We start from the raw sequence: 18,649 nt of genomic DNA, 5'->3' as shown, positions 1-18,649 counted from the left end.
TTTATACAATTCATAAGTGGGACACTGGACTGTTTTATCTTTTATCTCTTGATATATTTTTCGTCAATAAATTATCTTTTAGAATTTTATTGACTGTCATCTTTTTGCCCATGACTGAAACGGTTGGTCAGACCTAGAGTCTTTCTTTGGGTGTGTTACAGCAGCTTCTGCTCTAAAAGAAACAAAAAAGAAAAAGAAAAGAAAATGTGGAACATGCTCATCAGCTTAGCAGTGTCTACATATTTAATTCAGCTTCTCAATCCTGTAGTTTTAGCTGTTGTCTACAGGGTTTTGCTTATTGGTTGTTATTATAGGTGTGCTCTATATCTCAGCAATGTGTCATTCTAGGATGATAGGTTTCAAGCTGGTCAAGTGCCTCTATGCACTTCATTAGTTTAGTTATTCTCTGTATTGTCTTCATCTCACATGTCATTACACTGAGTTTCAGCAAACCTTAAGCTTGATGTAGACTACTGCTTAACAATTATCCACCTCACATCATAACCGATTAAGGTGCCTCTTCATATTAATATTATGTCATTGTTAATATTATCCTCTTTGTCTTATATAACAGCAATAGCATATTATAATATTTTATCAGTGTGTACCATTATACTACTCCTGAGCCAATTTGTTAGTTAGGATCATCTTATTCAGCAAACAGATAATTTTGAATTCATCCAATCTGCGGTCACATTTGTTCTCTCTGTTGCATGGCGGACCAGGCAGTTCTATTATAATGTATTATTTATATTTTATTTTGTATCCATCAAGGGCTTCAGATGACCTGCAGAATCATCCTTTTCCCAGGGTGGAGACAGTTACCTTTTCACACACTGTCCTTGGCTGAACAATGACACAGCCTTAATATACTTTATTTATGTTATTAAAATATTTTCGTGTGAATTATTTGCTTTATATTCATTTTATACATGCTGGGCATGGTCATCATGCCAACTGTGCTTCATTGATAATATCACTTTACAGGTTGTTATCCTTGCTATTATTAATTTCAAATACTCTAAAGATCATTTCTACTGTAATTTTCCCTTTGTTCATCTTTATTTCGTACTTTTTATATTTATATCTACTCAGTGGGGTCTGTTTTCAACCCTTTTAAACTACCTCAAACTACTTTGATCTCTAGTTTTCACTTAATAAGGGATTATTATGTTCTTCCTGATATGGGTGTTGCTGCACATGCGGCTGCAGGAATGAGTGATGGCTTTCTAAAAGGGTTGTGGGCACTGCACAGTGTCTCGTCTTCTGGTTTTACTAAACTGGCAGTTGGATTCTGTTCTTCTGACTGTTTATATTTTGTTTTCTTAAATCTCTCAGTTTACAGACACTGTTTTTGTCCGGCGTCTGGACTTTTCTTTTCTCACCACTGCTCGTCAGCAGGAATGAGTTTTAATTTCACTTGCTTGATTACCCATCTTATTTATGTATTTACTTATTTTTGTTTAAGTAATATATACACGATACAGCTGCTATCACCTTCGCTGGTATTAGAGACGAGAGTGGTTGCTCACACGCCCTTCTACTTTCGGACTATTTCCAAAAGCGGTGTGAACTTTACGAGACGGAACTCGACCGTTCTCTCAACTCACCAGCACGTCAGTGAACAGCAGTAAAAGAAAAACACAGTAGGAGCAGCTCAGTCTCTTATTGGACCGTGAAAATTCAGCTTGCTCCGTTAATTAAAACAACACACACACACATTCACATTCACACCTATTCGCGCGATCGGAACCCTTATCATAAGGGGAGCTGCCAGTCTTTCTGTAGACGAGCTACTTATTCCCTAGACCCTGTCTAGACCCAGCTGGGGGAGCTACCCAGAGCTCCAAACCTAACCCACAGAAGTGGGGAGCTTCCAGTCGCGACGAGCTGCTTTCGCTATTTTAAATTCCCTGAATTTAAAATACGCTTTTACGCAAGATTGTGTCAGTGTGTCTGTATCTACCTGGTCGGTGTCGCCGGGTCTGGTCCACCTCGATCGGGCCCCACCACCGTGGGTCGCTTTCTAAGACATTGGCCAAGACCCGAATTTAACGCTCTTGGTCTTTTTCCACACACCTGGTGTGTGGGCTGTCGACAGACGAACAACGTGGACTGGTCACGGAGATGGGACACGATGGAGGTGCTCCGGCTCCGAAGGACCAAGAAATGTTGGGGGGAAACTCTGTAAAAGACCCAGGAGAAATAAAGACACAATGAGACAAAGTTACTTTCTTTATCAAACGTGTACACGGGTGAGCTGCTAAGAACAACTCACACCATGCACAGTGGCTTGGTAATTTTTATAGGCACAGAGCACAGAGACAGTGAGAACAGGATAACAAATAATAAACAGATAAAATAAAACAACTCCATATATGGTGCTAGTCTCGTCAGCAGAGAGCTAGGGAAGATAAAACAATCTAAAACAATATGTCCCAGAAACAAGATGTGTTTGCTGGGAAAGTCTAAAAAGATAATTCTAAACTAATCTAACCATAGGCAGAGGGCAGACAAAAGGCATCTTTGTACATTTAAAAGAAGGTAAAGAAACATAGAATCATTTTTCTTGTAACACTATTATAAAGTTTTTGTTTTAATGTATTTTGATCCACATAAATGTTTTATTGTTCGGGTTCTTTATGTTATTGAATCTTGGAAATGTTAAATAAAAAATTCAAATGTTAAATAAAGAAAGATTTTAATGACAACGATTTGAGCCATGATGTCATTTCCTGTGTTTCAGAGTAAAAAATGAAGTGACAAATGGAAACATGTTTACAGTCACAGTTAGATGAACTGTTTTCAGTGTGTTACAAAATTAATATATTATTAGTGCTTATTTAGTGAATATTGTCACTTGTTTAAACAGGTACATGGAGTTGTTTGCAGTGAAAGTTATTTTTGAACACAGTCAATATTCCTTCTCTTCTACCTGACATCCTTGGAGCATTAAGAAATGAGCCGTCAGAGGGTAACAGTCCAGAAATAATGCTAGACTCACCAACTCTCATCTGTGTCTCAGTCACAAAAAGGAGATCCAATCCATTGGAGGAAAAATAATTTATAATGAAGCTTTATTTGCTAAGGACCACGCATTTGTTAGAGCCATCTTCATTGGAGCTGGAGCCTGGGTAGAAGTTGTCGGTGAAGCCCAAGTTAATGGGACCAAATTCAAAAAGTTTATTCCATGACTCCCACAATGCAAAAAACAGTGGTGAGCAGGGTTATGGACACCCAAGCCCACAACAGTAACCAGACAGGAGATAACAGGATCCAGGAGACGCCTTGGGATGTGGCGGAACGGACCATAACCAGCTGGAGCGGCCGCTGAAGAAAAGATAAGTCAAGCTTTAAACTTCACCAGCCGACCGGCACGTTTACCCCGGTGTCTGTGGCGGTGTGTCGGAGCAGGTGGTGGCACTTTATGTAGCAAGTAATCAGGAACATCAGCCAGGAGCAGAGGATACCCTGTTTGTTTCTTCTGATTAGAGCTCTGAAAGCTGATGGCAAAAAACTGAAGATCCAAAGGTTTTTGGTGTTCCCCAGTTTTGAGTTGATTTCAGTGACAAGAATCATCAGAAACAGAACAAACAGTGAGAAAACTGACAGAGGTAAACAGCAAGCACACACACTGGAGCCATCTTACCCCTTAGTTTAATTATGTAAATTACAATTATGTAATCTGATCATCTACAAACTGAAATAATCTCAACATAAGCTGACGGAAGAAGAAGAAATTGAGGAAGAAGTTCAGGCCGTGTACTGAAAACATATTTTTACTTGTTATCATAAGACATTTGGTGTGACGACTTCTACTACTCAGTTTTTGGTTTTGCTGAAGTAAAGTTTTCACTCTGAGGAGTCACAGTGTTGATATTGGACACAAAGAGAAAAGTTCCTGTAATGTAAAATGTAAAAGTTAAAACTAGAATTTTAAAATGGAACCTAAATCTGATTGGTAGCCAGTGCACCGACTTTAAAACAGGGTCATATGAGCTCCCTTGTTCGAGCGGGTCAGTAGCCTTGCTGTCAGTTTTGAACAACCTGTAGACGAGCTAGCCCTTTCTTGTTTAGACAAGTAAACAGGCTGTTGCAGTAGTCAAGTCTTGTAGAGACAAAAGCATGTATTATCATCTCAAGTTCACTTGTTGACACGATGGATCTAAGTTTAGAAATGTTCCTCAAGTGAAAAAAGCAGGTTCTTACTGTCTGATTTAAATGTCCCTCCAAAGAAAAAGCTTCATCGAAAATAACACCCAGGTTTCTAAGGTTATGTTTCTGTGAGGAACCTCAGTCACCCAGTCGCCGTTTAATATCAGGCACTGTCTGCTGCAATAATCAAAGTTTCTGCCGGGTTTATCTGTAAGCAATTATTGTTCAACCATTGTTTAATGTTGGTTAAACAGTCAATCAGATTGGAGAGCTTATGAGCTTCAGCAGGCTTAAAAGAATAATATAGCTGAATATTGTCAGCAAAGAAATGATAAGATACTTCAGGAAACTGCTGTATTATCTGGCTTAAAGGAAAATTGTATATTAAAAACAGAATAGGTCCCAGCACAGAGCCCTGAGGAACTCCACACAACAACTCTGTAGATTCCGACGTGATCTGGTTTGCAGACACACTAAAACTCCTTTCAGATATATCAAAAGAAAACCAGTGAACAGAGCAGACGTCCCAACCAGGTCTCTCAGTCTGTTTATCAGGATGGTATGGTTGACTGTATCAAAGGCTGAGGTAAGGTCTAACAAGACTAGGACTGTGTATTCTCCAGAGTCTGCTGACATCATAATATCATTAGTAACTTTCAGTAGTGCTGTCTCAGTGGAATGCAATTTACAGAACCCAGACTGAAAACGCTCATTGAAGTTATAGTTCTCCAAGTATGCTGTGAGGTGGACAGCTACTGCCTTCTCAAGGAGTTTTGACATAAATGGGAGTTTGGAGATTACATTTTAAAGTAGTGTTGGATCCAGGTTGGGTTTTTTGAGCCTTGGTTCCACAATGGCATGTTTAAAAAAGCTGGGGAACACCCCAGTCTGAAGAGAAACATTAAAAAGGTTCCCAACCCAAGGACCAATGGTGTCAAAAGCATTGATGAAGAGCTTAGTGGGGACAATGTCTTAGGGGCTTGTAGGTGGCTTCATTTTGTCCACCAGGGCTGCTATTTCAATATATATTTTGCAGTTGTAAAAGTTGACCAGGAGTACAAAGGGAGTGCCTGACTCGGAGAACAAGAAAGCTTTGGGGAGATTTCAGCATTGATTTCTTTAATCATGTCAACAAAAAATTGTTTACTACTATCTACTTTAAAGTGTACATCTAAAGGTACCACATCTGGGGAGACAATATCACTAATTTTGTCAAAAAGAAACTTGGGATTTCTCTTGTTTTTTGATATGAATCTAGAAAAATATTTGATCTAACAGTTTTCATTTGTCATTTAAGGAGTTTGCTTTTCTTCCATAGTCGTCCCGTTTTGCGGCATATTCTCCTTAAGTTTAAGATAGACTCTTTTATCCAAGGGCATGTCTTCTTTTGTAAAGCCGAGCTTGTTTTAATAGCTGTAAACAGCTTTTACAGCTTTGATATTCTTTGACACTAGATATCAGGTGAAGGGATTAAATGTAAAGGTTTCTGTGTCCCATTTACACTAACCAGTATGTGAGATAGTCAGACTCAAATGTCAAGGAAGGTGGTGGGAAGCAGACTACGCAGACATTTCAGGTTTCCAAAGGTGAGCAATTTATTTACAGTGAACTTAATTTAATGTGAAACTTCCCCCAAATCAACTGTATTAACAAAACTCAACAGACCATGGCTCTGGTAACACAGCTCACCTCTCCTCTCTCTTGGATCTGGTAGAGACTGGCTTTAAATAGGGCCATCAATTTCCCTCCAATTGCCCCGCCAGTACCACTCACTCAAACTGAGGCATCTAAAACTCTACACAGATGATCTAAAACACAAAACCTCTTCACACTTCTAACATGCACATTTACACAACTAAATGGCAGTATTGATGAAAAGAAACACATTCAACAAATCCATTTAAACCTTAACACAAACAAAAGGAAGCATCTCTATGGACAAACAAACCCCTCCACTTGGTTTGACCTGCTGATGTCATGTGTGTCAATAAAGATCTAACAGAATCAATCATGGCATCGTTAATGATAAAATGTTCTCAAATATTTGCAGTGATTTAAGTTAAAAATAAATACATTAAGGAGGCATCCTTGTCAGATGCCCTGGGGCGCACTTGCATAAGCGAGGCTGCCATATCGCACCATCGGCCCTTCTGGCCAACACCGGTAGGTGAAGCGTCTCGCCCAAGGACACAACAACCGAGACTGTCCGAGCCGGGGCTCCAACCGGCAACCTTCCGATTACAAGACGAGCTGCCAACTCTTGAGCCACGATCGCCTCGTGTTTAATTTGGCCACCAGAGGGGAGTAAAACATAATTACAAGATATTCTGCTACTGGGCATATATCTATATTGGTCATTTCATCAAGTCCCATCTAGTATATAATGTTAAAAAATGTAAATAAGATGGAATTCACAGCTGGAAATTGTAAATTATTTCTGAGCAGTAGAATATTAAAATTATCTATATAAATTAAGAAGCTGTAATTTGAAAATGCTGAGAATTTTGACTTAGACTTTTTGACCACATGAGAACTAAAATGAACAAGAAATATATAATTATTACAACTAAAACGTAAAAATGATTCATGATGTATCATGATTTTGCCTCTATATGATCTTATGACCTGTACACTAAATTTGGATTTGACCTAGCTAGTAACAGGAAATTTGCAACACTGAAAGCATGGTTACATGTTTTAAGCTGCAGCTCACAAAGCTCAGCTGCTGCCCCAGTTACGAGTTTAAATAAATCGTTAATCATGATCTTTTCCCTCTCAGCACTTTCACTTGGCCTTGGGCTGTTTTGACTGAGCTACACAGTATGTTTCAAATGTTGTAAATAACCAAAGTCTTGAACTGGGAGTGATTTGGTTGTATTATTGGTTTGTTTGTTGGTGATATATTTCCATGTAGATGAATGAAGACAGATTCATTCTTACCTTTTCCAAATGACTGTGAGGTCCAGCACGTCTGTGCTTTTCTGCCTCTTCCTGCGATCACCCCAGTGATTTTCCCTCGGTCTGAAATCTCACCTAATCTTGTGTGATGCAGCAGTCTCAAAATTGCAAAGCTTCTGAAGCGTGATCATCGAACAATCGAGCGTTTTATTCAAAATAGTCAACAGGGTCGCAAGAAGCGTGTGGAAAAACCAAGGCGCAAAATAACTGCCCATGAACTGAGAAAAGTCAAGCGTGCAGCTGCCAAGATGCCACTTGCCACCAGTTTGGCCATATTTCAGAGCTGCAACATCACTGGAGTGCCCAAAAGCACAAGGTGTGCAATACTCAGAGACATGGCCAAGGTAAGAAAGGCTGAAAGACGACCACCACTGAACAAGACACACAAGCTGAAACGTCAAGACTGGGCCAAGAAATATCTCAAGACTGGTTTTTCTAAGGTTTTATGGACTGATGAAATGAGAGTGAGTCTTGATGGGCCAGATGGATGGGCCCGTGGCTGGATTGGTAAAGGGCAGAGAGCTCCAGTCCCACTCAGACGCCAGCAAGGTGGAGGTGGAGTACTGGTTTGGGCTGGTATCATCAAAGATGAGCTTGTGGGGCCTTTTCGGGTTGAGGATGGAGTCAAGCTCAACTCCCAGTCCTACTGCCAGTTTCTGGAAGACACCTTCTTCAAGCAGTGGTACAGGAAGAAGTCTGCATCCTTCAAGAAAAACATGATTTTCATGCAGGACAATGCTCCATCACACGCGTCCAAGTACTCCACAGCGTGGCTGGCAAGAAAGGGTATAAAAGAAGAAAAACTAATGACATGGCCTCCTTGTTCACCTGATCTGAACCCCATTGAGAACCTGTGGTCCATCATCACCTACACCAGGAGATGCCGGACTAGAGCAGCGCAGATACTGAAGGACCCGTCCCATCCAGGCAACAAACTGTTCCAACTTCTGCAATCTGGTAGAAGGTTCCGCATCATCCGGGCAAGGACAGAGAGACTCAAGAGGAGCTTCTATCCCCAAGCCATCCGTGCTCTAAACACACCCACCCGCCCTCTCACATCATCTATAATTGACTGAGACAGGACTCTTCCAGACACTCTAAACCAAGGAACAATGTACATTTCAAATTCCTTTAAATTTAAATATGTTTATATTGTCTATCCTGTAAAATAGTCAGATGTCTATTCATATTAATGTACAGAATTCACCTGCTTGCTGCTACTAATGCACATTCACCCAGTGTATATACTATATATATATATATATATAATATATAATGTTCTTCCTCTACACACCCCCCCCCCCCCCCAATTTTTGCACATGTCGAGGAGCGTGTCAGGCTACATTTCACTGTGTGTTATACTTGTATAACTATGCATGTGACAAATAAAGAACCTTGAACCTTGAAAAAAAAAAATCAAATGTGAGATTTACAAGGAGGGAAAACAGTACACCTCTCTGAACAGTGTCTGGGAGGCTGTGGTTGCTGCTGCACGCAATGTTGATGGTGAACAGATCAAAACACTGACAGAATCCATGGATGGCAGGCTTTTGAGTGTCCTTGCAAAGAAAGGTGGCTATATTGGTCGCTGATTTGTTTTTGTTTTGTTTTTGAATGTCAGAAATGTATATTTGTGAATGTGGAGATGTTATATTGGTTTCACTGGTGAAAATAAATAATTGAAATGGGTATATATTTGTTTTTTGTTAAGTTGCCTAATAATTATGCACAGTAATAGTCACCTGCACACACAGATATCCCCCTAAAATAGCTAAAACTAAAAACTACTTCCAAAAACATTCAGCTTTGATATTAATGAGTTTTTTGGGTTCATTGAGAACATGGTTGTTGTTCAATAATAAAATTATTTCTCAAAAATACAACTTGCCTAATAATTCTGCACTCCCTGTATGATTTAATTATGTTCATTTCAGAAACATGTTTTCTTCAAACTCCTGTAAATGTAACAGGCATCCAGTTTCTCTTTTTTGAGTGAGTGATTAAGAACAAACAGATGTTTCTATATGGAAACACTCTGATTGTTCTTCAGTCCATCGTCTGATTAACCTGACGTTCATATTTCTGAGTGGAACTAAATGATTCCTCCATCATTTCTGTTCTCTCTGTATTCAAGTGCACCATTTGGACTTCTGTTGTTTCTGTTTGATAACTTTAAGTATTAAAAAACAAACCCAGTCTTCCACGTGTCACTTTACACCTGATCCCAGTGATATTTCATTCATTTCTGATAAAGTCCAATGGTGTTCATTTATCTGTGCTTAGAGAATTAAAGGCAAACAGTGTTCTGTAAACTTCATTTATAACTTTAATTCTGTGCCAGTAGCTCCTTAATATGACTTTAGTTTGATCAACCTGCAGCAGGTTTCTGCTCAGACTCTGCCACACACACATGTTCTGACCCTGCTGATTCCTGCAGGTCATTTAAAGGAGAGCAGCCTGTGAGTTTAAAGAAAAAAGAACATTTCGGGTCAGATTTACTAACGTCTGCAGCAGCACAAAGACTTCTTTAGATGGTAAAAAGCTGACGGATTTACTGACGAGGCTCAGAGTCAGTTTGGGACTGAAAGCTGTGGACACGAGGATTTTTGTGTCCTTATGTGTTTGTAAGAGTTTCACTTTCAGGAGGAGAAGATTTAAACGAGTCACACAAATGTGAACTACAATGTCTGTGACACACAATTTATGCAAACTGCATGAAATCTGACCTGAAGAAATCCAGTCTTCTGCCTGTTGTGGTTGTTACTAGGGATGGGTATCGAAAACCGGTTCTTGTTGAGAACCGGTTCCCACTGTTTCAATTCCTTGGAATTGTTTGCCATTTTTGCAAACGATTCCCTTATCGATTCCAGTCGCCCCGAATGACGTCACCACGTTGCGGAGCGTCATTTACCTGGCAGGAAACACGGCGCCAGCGGCTCAAATGCTCAAAAGTTTGGTCATACTTTACGAGAACGGATGACAACAGGGCAACTTGCAATACTTGCAAAGTAGATATTTCATTTAAGGGAGGAAACACTACGAATATGCAAAAGCATTTGCTCACAAAAGACACGATGACCTTAAATGAATGTCGTGTTTTTAATTCCGCTCCGGTCTCGTGAATCTCAACCCAGCAGCAGCGGTAACGTTTGCACGTCCTCGCCCGTTAATGCGGCAGGTAAATAATCAACTAACAGTGCATATTATGTTAGTGCGATCTGCCTTATTACAAACCTGCCATTACTGTGCATTTAGTGACCATGATGAGACAGAGTCTGGCTCAGATGCTGGCAGTTCTCGCTGCAGTCTACCGGTAGCGTCTCCTTTCAGGCAGGATAGACGAATGTCACCGAGCAGTGACTCAGTTTGTGGTCAAAGGCTTGCACCCATTTGCCACAGCAGATGATTTTCAGTAAGTGAATGTGTTTAATTGTAGGCAGGGACATTACTGGATATTCTTGTGTAATTGCTGCAGAATAATTTATGTTATACTTTGTTATTGCTACAGAAGAATATTTATTTTATTATTTTACATTTACATTTTTTTTTCCTGGGGACCCTGTGACACCCCACTGAAGAGCCGTAGGCTGGATCTCTTAAGATCTCCCTGTTGGGTTTGTAAGGCCATGTTACTCCTAAATTTCTATCTTGTTCAAAGAGAAGATAAAAAACAAAGTTCTAAGCTAATCGACCTTAGTGTTCTCCTTTTTAAAAAAGAATCGATAAAGAATCGATAAAGAATCGAATCGTTAAACAGAATCGAAAGTGGAATCGGAATCGTGAAAATCTTATCAATACCCATCCCTAGTTGTTACAGCTGCTCGTAGGAGAGTTTGTTTGTAGGAGGTGGAGATGTTCTCAGATCAAGTGCGTAATCGTCTCTTTGTGTAGACGCTAAAATCTGTGAGCCAAAACTCTCTGCTCTGAAACTCTTCACTCAGTCCTCACGCTGAGAGTTTAGAGGCTGAACTTCTTGTTCCTCCATAACACTGTTTTCATGAAACAGCAGAAATGAGCTTGTGTTTCTCAGCAGTGCGCACACAGAGAACCGATCCTCTCTGCTCAGTCTGAACAAATCAAAGTGAAACGTCAGTGAAAACACAGCTGCTGATCAAACTGTGTCAGATTAATGCCTCAATGTTTCACTGTGAGGTTAAAAAATACATAAAAATGATTTAAAGAAGTAGGAGGCAGATTTTCACAATAAGAGCACTTTGTTTTTAATTCAGTTAATGTCAAACTGTCATCAACACCTCTGTGTTGTCTCCGTCTCTGAGCAGATTCAGGCATTACTCAAATAATAAAGGCTTTCTTTCACTATTATACTTTTCATTAGTCTCCAGGTTGATGATTATAAACAGAATTATTAAAGTTTTTATCATTTCAGGCTGAAAATCAACATGAATTTGGTTCTAATCAAAGAAGCTCCTTTAATGTGTGTCATTAAAATCCTCACACAGGCTTAAAAAGGCGACATTAACATTAAACTAAATGAAAGAAGCTTCAGCTGAGAGCTTCATGCAGTCATCAGCAGCAGCTCATAGCAGTCACAGCTCTTTATTACGCAGCTTTGCAGGAATTAAAGTGGCTGAAGTGTCAGAGTTTGTGTGAGAAGCTGCTTCATGGACAGCTGTACACACGTCTTTATTATTTCTTCATAAATCAAACACACAGGTTTGTCTGTAGATGATTTAAAGTGTGTCGTTGTGCAGTTAAAGCTGTTGGTGTGACGCCCTGACCTCCTGTGAATGAAACAGCCAATCAGATCCATCAGAGAGAGAGCAGGAAGTGTTGTGTGTTTGTGACAGAACAAGGAAACAGTGATGATGATGAACATAAAGATCCTCTGATGACGTGCTTGTGTTTCCTGTTACAGTAACGCTTGTTCATCTGTTGCTCTCCTACACTTTCCTATTGTTGAGATTATTCTGTTATCATATGTTACCTTATATATGTAATCAAAGTAGTTGAATTATGATACTGCTGTAGATCATATTATACCCTTTAATATAGAGTGTGTGATCAGTATGTAGTTTAGTCCTCATTATACTTTTGAGTTAAAAGAACATAATCATTTTGTAGTTCATTAGATAAGTGTGCATCACTCTGTATCCTTGATCGGCTGTGAATGTCTTATACTGTTTTCTTGACATGCTTTACTGCTGAATCATCAAGAGAAGGTTGTAAGCAGGAGACTTGGTGTCTAGGGAGATAGACAACATTCCATACCCCCACCTTTGCAGGGAGCAGAGAAGACAGGGAGCCGAGGTCATAATTTAGGCGCCGTAAGAGAGAAAGAATGTGAATGTTTAGGCTTTTACGACTAGGTGGGGGCCACTAGAGACTATAAAAAGCTGAGTAACCCGTCACCATTTTGAGACATGCTGCTGACCCTCTGCAGGCATCTCTCCCGTCCGGACGTTGTAATGCTCTTATGTGTTGAATTGTATGGAAATAAATGATTGTTGATTGAGCATTTATACACCGAGTATTGTCCTTCCTTCAGCCCAAAGATTCAAAGAATTGGGATTTTTAACACTATAAATAAAGGAGAAAAAGTCCGTTTAGTTTCATTTCCTAGAGCTCAGAGTTACACTTCACATTCCTGCAGTCACATCAAAAAGCTTCACTTTGGTCCAACATCTACATGTTAACATGAAACACAGACAGACTCAGAACATCTGGAACATCTGCACTTTGACCCAAACTGTTATAGCAGGATATTTTCTGCATATTTCTTATGTTGGACCTGTTTGAACTGTAAATGACCTGTAATCATCTGTAAATGGTGTGAGACACACTGAGGCCACCTACAGGGCAGCTGGGGAACAGCAGGGATCTGAAATCATATGAGACGTTAGTGAGTGAGAAGAACAAACGGACTTAAGATGGCTCGAAGTGATCAAAGTTGATCTAAAACAGAAGATAAATCCACTGATTCTTTGTAAAGTTCATCTGCTGCTCACATGAATCCATGAAAGATTTATTTCACTGATGTTTCTTCAAAGCTCATTTCAACCTGTTGAAGTCATGAATGAAAGTGCAGACTGAGAGTGGATCACATGATGTTTGAGGTGTGTCATGTGACATGTTCAGTATTGTCACACATGTCTAGATTGTCCCTGATATCATAACTGCTCAAACACTGATGATTATATTTGAAGAATTATTCCTGATGGCAGCAAAGTTTGAATGGAGCTCTCTGTCTGTGCTGATTTGTCGCCCTCTGGAGGTCAAAGCACAAACCTACAGGGCAGGTGAGGAACAGCAGGGATCTTAAATCATACGAGATGTTAGTGAGAAGTTAGAACAAACGGACTTAAGATGGGTCGAAGTGATCAAAGTTGATCTAAAACAGAAGATAAATCCAAAGCAGCATCAGATGAATGTTACCATTTCCAGTTACGGTGCCCTTCATCTAATATGGAAATGTGTTGTTGTTTTTTTAGCCGTGTTGTTGTTCTTCCTATTGTGTTTAGGCCAGAGATGCTCTTCAAACAGCTGACAGACATGACCACATTACAAGAACATGGTGTGAGTCTGATTTGATATTCCAGTCAATGCTGAGAGACCTTAACCAGGAAGTCAGAGGTCAGCTGATGCTGCGAGCAGGAAGTGAACCAAGGGAAAGGTCCACTCTACTCAATCTCAAAGAAAATATGCTGGTATTTGTTGATGTTGATGGTACAATAAAAATATATAATATAATAAATAATAAAATATCATGTGATGATGAGATGTGTTGTTGGTGTTTGTATTTTCTGTAAATGTCTTTTTTAATGTAAATGCTTTGTTCCAGACGGACAGGGAATCAGTTGCTGTACGATGACATCATCTTGATGTTGACGAGGAGGGCGAGAAAAACTAGTTTTGTCCTGCAGATGGCGATCTTGCACCGTGTTCAGAGAGCCGACACTTTGATGGTGCTGCTCTACTCAGCTTACTTTAGCCTGGGTTGGACTCTATATGAGCAGCTTCCACTCTGGTTTCACTCTTAAACACACTTGTTTGATTTCACTTGTAAAAGTTGAAGAATAAATATTTTATTACAAAATTATTTGTTGATGCATTTTTTAGGGTCAAATATCTTGTTTGATTTGAGGAATGAACTGTTAGGGTGGAAAAAGTGAATCAGGTTAAAATAGTGGTGCTTTATATCAGTGAAGATGTATAATGTAATTTAAAATGTTGATGATGGGTTGTAGTGGGCTTGTACTTACAAAACTGCCTCATTTTATTGGAACGATCCACAGTTGCATCCACTCACGGATGACATCTGACATCATTTGACATCTGGTCTGAACACGTTTGTACTCAAGATGCCTCAGTTCTGGATGTTCCCACAGACTCCTCTGTGCACCTAAAGAAAAGGTCAAGGGTCAGCAGCACATGTAGTTGGGACAATTCTTCAGTCGCATAAACTACACAATGATTTTCCTCCAATGACGACTTTTCACTTGCAGAAATGGTCCTGTGTGATTTCCAGGCTGTGATATAAAAACTAGTTCCTAATGGCAGCGACTCACTCAGTAAACATGTGTTTCCTTCACCAACCTCACACACAGATCCAATAAGATCAGGAAGTGGGCAGTATAGTACAATATGTGTTATTCTGTGCTGCACTGCCCAAACTAAAGATCTGCTGAAGTGTTGGAAATGATCCAGATGTTTATTTTGGACGATACAGCAGAAGATCAGACATGAAAGTGGAGATAACACAGAAGACCTGCAGCAAAGGTCAGAGGTCAGACTGGGCCCCTGGATTCAACAATGAGCCAATGATCATCAAGCAGTGACTAAAGCAGAGCCCTGACGTTCTGACATTCATCACACAGTCAGAACAAATGTCTGCTGATGACTTCATCTCATGAAACGACTGATAGATGTCAGTTCATTGATCAGCTGAGCTGCTGATCTTCATCGTCACAGAAACATTCAGCTTGTTTCAATCAGTAAATAACTCCCACTACTCCCAGTTTGAACTGTTCCCACTCAAAATGCTGTGAGAACAATGATCATTGTAGAACTTCACAAACATCACGTGTTGTTTTCCACATGTAAGATCAGCAAACACACAGAAACTTCCTGTTGCCACACACGGCCTCTAAAATCTCTTCCACGCTTTCTGTCTGAAGTCCACTCTCTGTGTCGGATCCACAGGAAACAACAAGGTCTTATTAACATGGTTTTCAATGTGTCTCCTTCCAAAAAGTCCAACCAATGAACAAATGTGTGTATTTGTGGAGGCCGAACAAAAGCATGACACATTTCTCTGTTTCTATAAACTGGAGTCAAACACAAACATGAAGAGTTTCACTGACAGACTCCAAAATGCCCCCACAGTGGATCAAAGGGAAATCCTACAGTGTGGCCAGAGACTCTTAATGGCTCCAACATCAACACATCCACAATGTTGGATCCAGTTCTGCCTCACAGAGTTACTAAGACACACCCTCTGCAGCATCACAACAGCTCCACCTGCTTCACCTGCCTCCTCAGCATCTGTACACCTGAAGAGAAAAGAAAGGCTCCAACAGCTCAAATCTACAAAGGATTCATGAAGTTTCATCCAACAATAACATGTTTGCCTTCCACAGTGTGCTGTTAGACACCACTGTACCTCTGCCATTTCAAAAAGAGCAGCTTGGGAACATTTTGGCTCCAAACACTTTGTGTTTAAGTTCTTTGTTTTCTTTGTGAAGCCGACAACATCTGGAGCTTTGTGACTCATAGAAACATCATTTTGTTCTTTAGATGACAGCAGATTGGGACTGAATAATCAATCACTATCAAACCAATAAAGACAAACATGCTGATTTTACAGGAACTTTGTTGGAGAAGCTGCAAAGACATGAAACTGGTGGAGATCCCAAACCAGTTGATAGTGCTGGTTATTCCAAATAAAGCTGTTTCCCTTTGAGATGAAATGACTTTGTGTCCTGATATATAATAAAGATGTTGTTGTTTTTGAGCCCCTGTATTAAAAGTAGTTTAAAGTCAGCTTGAGTTTGATGTCTTTATGTCAAAGCTGCTCATGATGTTGAGCTGCTGATGGAATAAAAACAATATAAAAGCATGTAGTCCAGACTTAAATGTAGCCTGTTGTTAGCTGAGGTCCACACACAGTGTTTGACAGTGTAAAGTGTGTGAAAGGGCTGCTGGTGGAGCTCACTAGGATGAGCAGGTGACCACGAGGTGGAGAGCAGCTGGCCTGGCTTTGACCCGGGCCACGCCCCCTTTCTCTCTGCTTTGCTGTCACTTATCTTCACTGCTCTGTCCAATAAAGCTGAAAAAGGCCCCGAATCAAAGAAATCTGCTGCAGCCTCTGAAATGTCTTCTGTTTCCTTCCCGACGGCTTTTTCACCGTCAGCCCATCAGACAGTCCAGCAGCATTTATGATGATGTCATGATGTTGAAGAGGCTGCTACGGTGGCCTCCCATGACCCCCAGCCTCATCACAGCTGAGATGCAGACATTTGAAACCATTCAGCACACAACTGAATAACAGTCCAACACAACAGTCTGTGTGCAGACACACACTGACCTTTCATATAGTCAAAGGAGTCAATCAAACACAGCTGGTTGAGTCATTTCTCTGTGAGTCTAAAGTGAATCTAGTATTTGAAAGTCCACTTCCTGTATTTGTTGTTGAAGACTTCTTCAGCTTCTTCTCAAGGACATCAGCTGCTTGTTTGGCAGCAGAGGCAGTTAAGAAGCTTCCTGAAAAACACTGAACAGTGAGTTCACTGTGGCATATGACAGATTCAGCTTTCTGTGTGCAAATGTGTCTGTGTCGACCTTTCAAATGCTGTTGAATCCAAAACATCAGCGGCTCCTCGGCTGCTCGCTTCATGCACTTCTGTCTGTGTGACAGTCCAATGACATCACAGCTGTTTCCAGCCCCAGTGTCTCAGGACTGGACACCTTTAAACATGTCGAGGATCAAACAGCGTCCAGCTAAACACACATGAAACTATCAGAGCTGACAATCATTCCAATAACATCTAATGGTTCATGTATGTAGACACAGGACTACAAGGAAATGGCTCTCAGCATCTGGCTGTGGGAACACATGAGTCCCTGTTTGTGTTCAGATTGTGTGCATGTTTTAGACGTGTGTCACATGTAGAAACACAACAATCCCACAATGACACACAGATGTGTTTGACACAGCTGTGCAGCTGTAAGTTGTTTCTAATGATTCATTGAAGCTCTTCTAACATTCTGGAGACGATCAGTACATGAATCTGTTCAACACGACAACAATTTGACTTCAGTGTGAACGTTTGCATTAAATAACCTTCTTCATCCAGCTGACAGCATCTTCATCCTATGATGTGAACAGTTCCTCCTGTTGATGACAAACCTCTGACAGGATCTGCTTGAGGAGCTTTTTCATGTGCAGCTCTCTGAGCTCAGGGCTGAGCTGCTGTTTCATCTTTAAGAGCTGCTGCCTCCTCGCCGGACTTGTTCTCCTCTTCTTCTCCTGATGACACCATTTCTGCTTCATATTAAATTCAATAAAGATGCTGACATGTATCTGTAGCAACAACATCATTGAATCTGTAACAACTGGAGCCAAACCAGTGGCTCTGCTGGGATCACTGGTGAGCCAACACTTCCTTGTTGATGCAGATTTCAGGGCTTCCTTTTGCTCCTCCGTTATAACTGTTCTCTCTTCTCAACACATGATGACACAAAGGAATCAGCAGTGACAAAGATGATGCTGAAGAGAAGCACACACTTCACACATATAACAGACCAGTGCAGTTACACACACCTCTGCTCGACATCAGGCCTCAAACAAAGACACAAAACACTAACTTGACTCTAAACAGAAGAAACGAGCAGCTGTTTCTGTTCTGTGCTTATTTATATTTGACACACATGCTTCTCTTTGTGCAAACACACATCGCACTATAAGGGTAACCTCGCACACAATGATTGGACAGCACAGTGATGATGCTGGGAGATCCTATACGCAGCAACACAGAAACACTGAGAACTTTAAACAATGATGGAAAGTGTTATAAATGACTTGTTGGCCTCTGATCTGTCACAAACAGCTGAAACGTGTCTCTCATGAGTCACATGAAGGTTTTTGACAGAAAGGACAAAAAGTAGCTGCAGTCAGTTTGTGTCATTTTTATATTTATTCATCTGGGAGAAAAATCTGAGGGACATTAAAATGTGTTTTCAACAGAGACAAGAACATGAATATAACAGAACAGGTAAATGAACATGTTTCAAGTAAACAGCTGGACTGATCAGGTCCAAACACAGAGTGATAAACTTGTCAAACAGCTGTCATATCTTTATATAGAAGCTCTTTATAAATGCTGCTCACTGCAGTCTGTTTACTAATAATGTCAAAGTGTTAGAAACACAGAAACATCAGAATGGTCTTTGTTCACAGAAACCTGTCTGGGATCCTTTGTTGTTCTTTTGATGCAGAGTTACATTATAAATATAAAGAGTTATTTCAGAGTCTCATCAGTTTTCCTGCATGTCTTTATTTAACACATCAGCAGGGCTG

General features: G+C 40.3%; 1 long non-coding RNA gene across 1 annotated transcript; it reads left to right on the top strand.

Annotated features, from left to right (window-relative positions):
* Window positions 1-13,115: 13,115 nt before the first annotated feature.
* Window positions 13,116-14,167, top strand: LOC308411633. Its single transcript, XR_013974427.1, has 2 exons — window positions 13,116-13,778; window positions 13,913-14,167. It is a non-coding gene; the product is annotated as an uncharacterized lncRNA (long non-coding RNA).
* Window positions 14,168-18,649: the final 4,482 nt, after the last annotated feature.

This window comes from Rhamphochromis sp. 'chilingali' (genome assembly GCF_963969265.1).
Source record: "Rhamphochromis sp. 'chilingali' genome assembly, chromosome: 15".
Classification (NCBI taxonomy): domain Eukaryota; kingdom Metazoa; phylum Chordata; class Actinopteri; order Cichliformes; family Cichlidae; genus Rhamphochromis; species Rhamphochromis sp. 'chilingali'.
The sequence above is the reverse complement of the archived record's forward strand: the minus strand, read 5'-3'. Positions and strand labels throughout refer to the sequence as shown.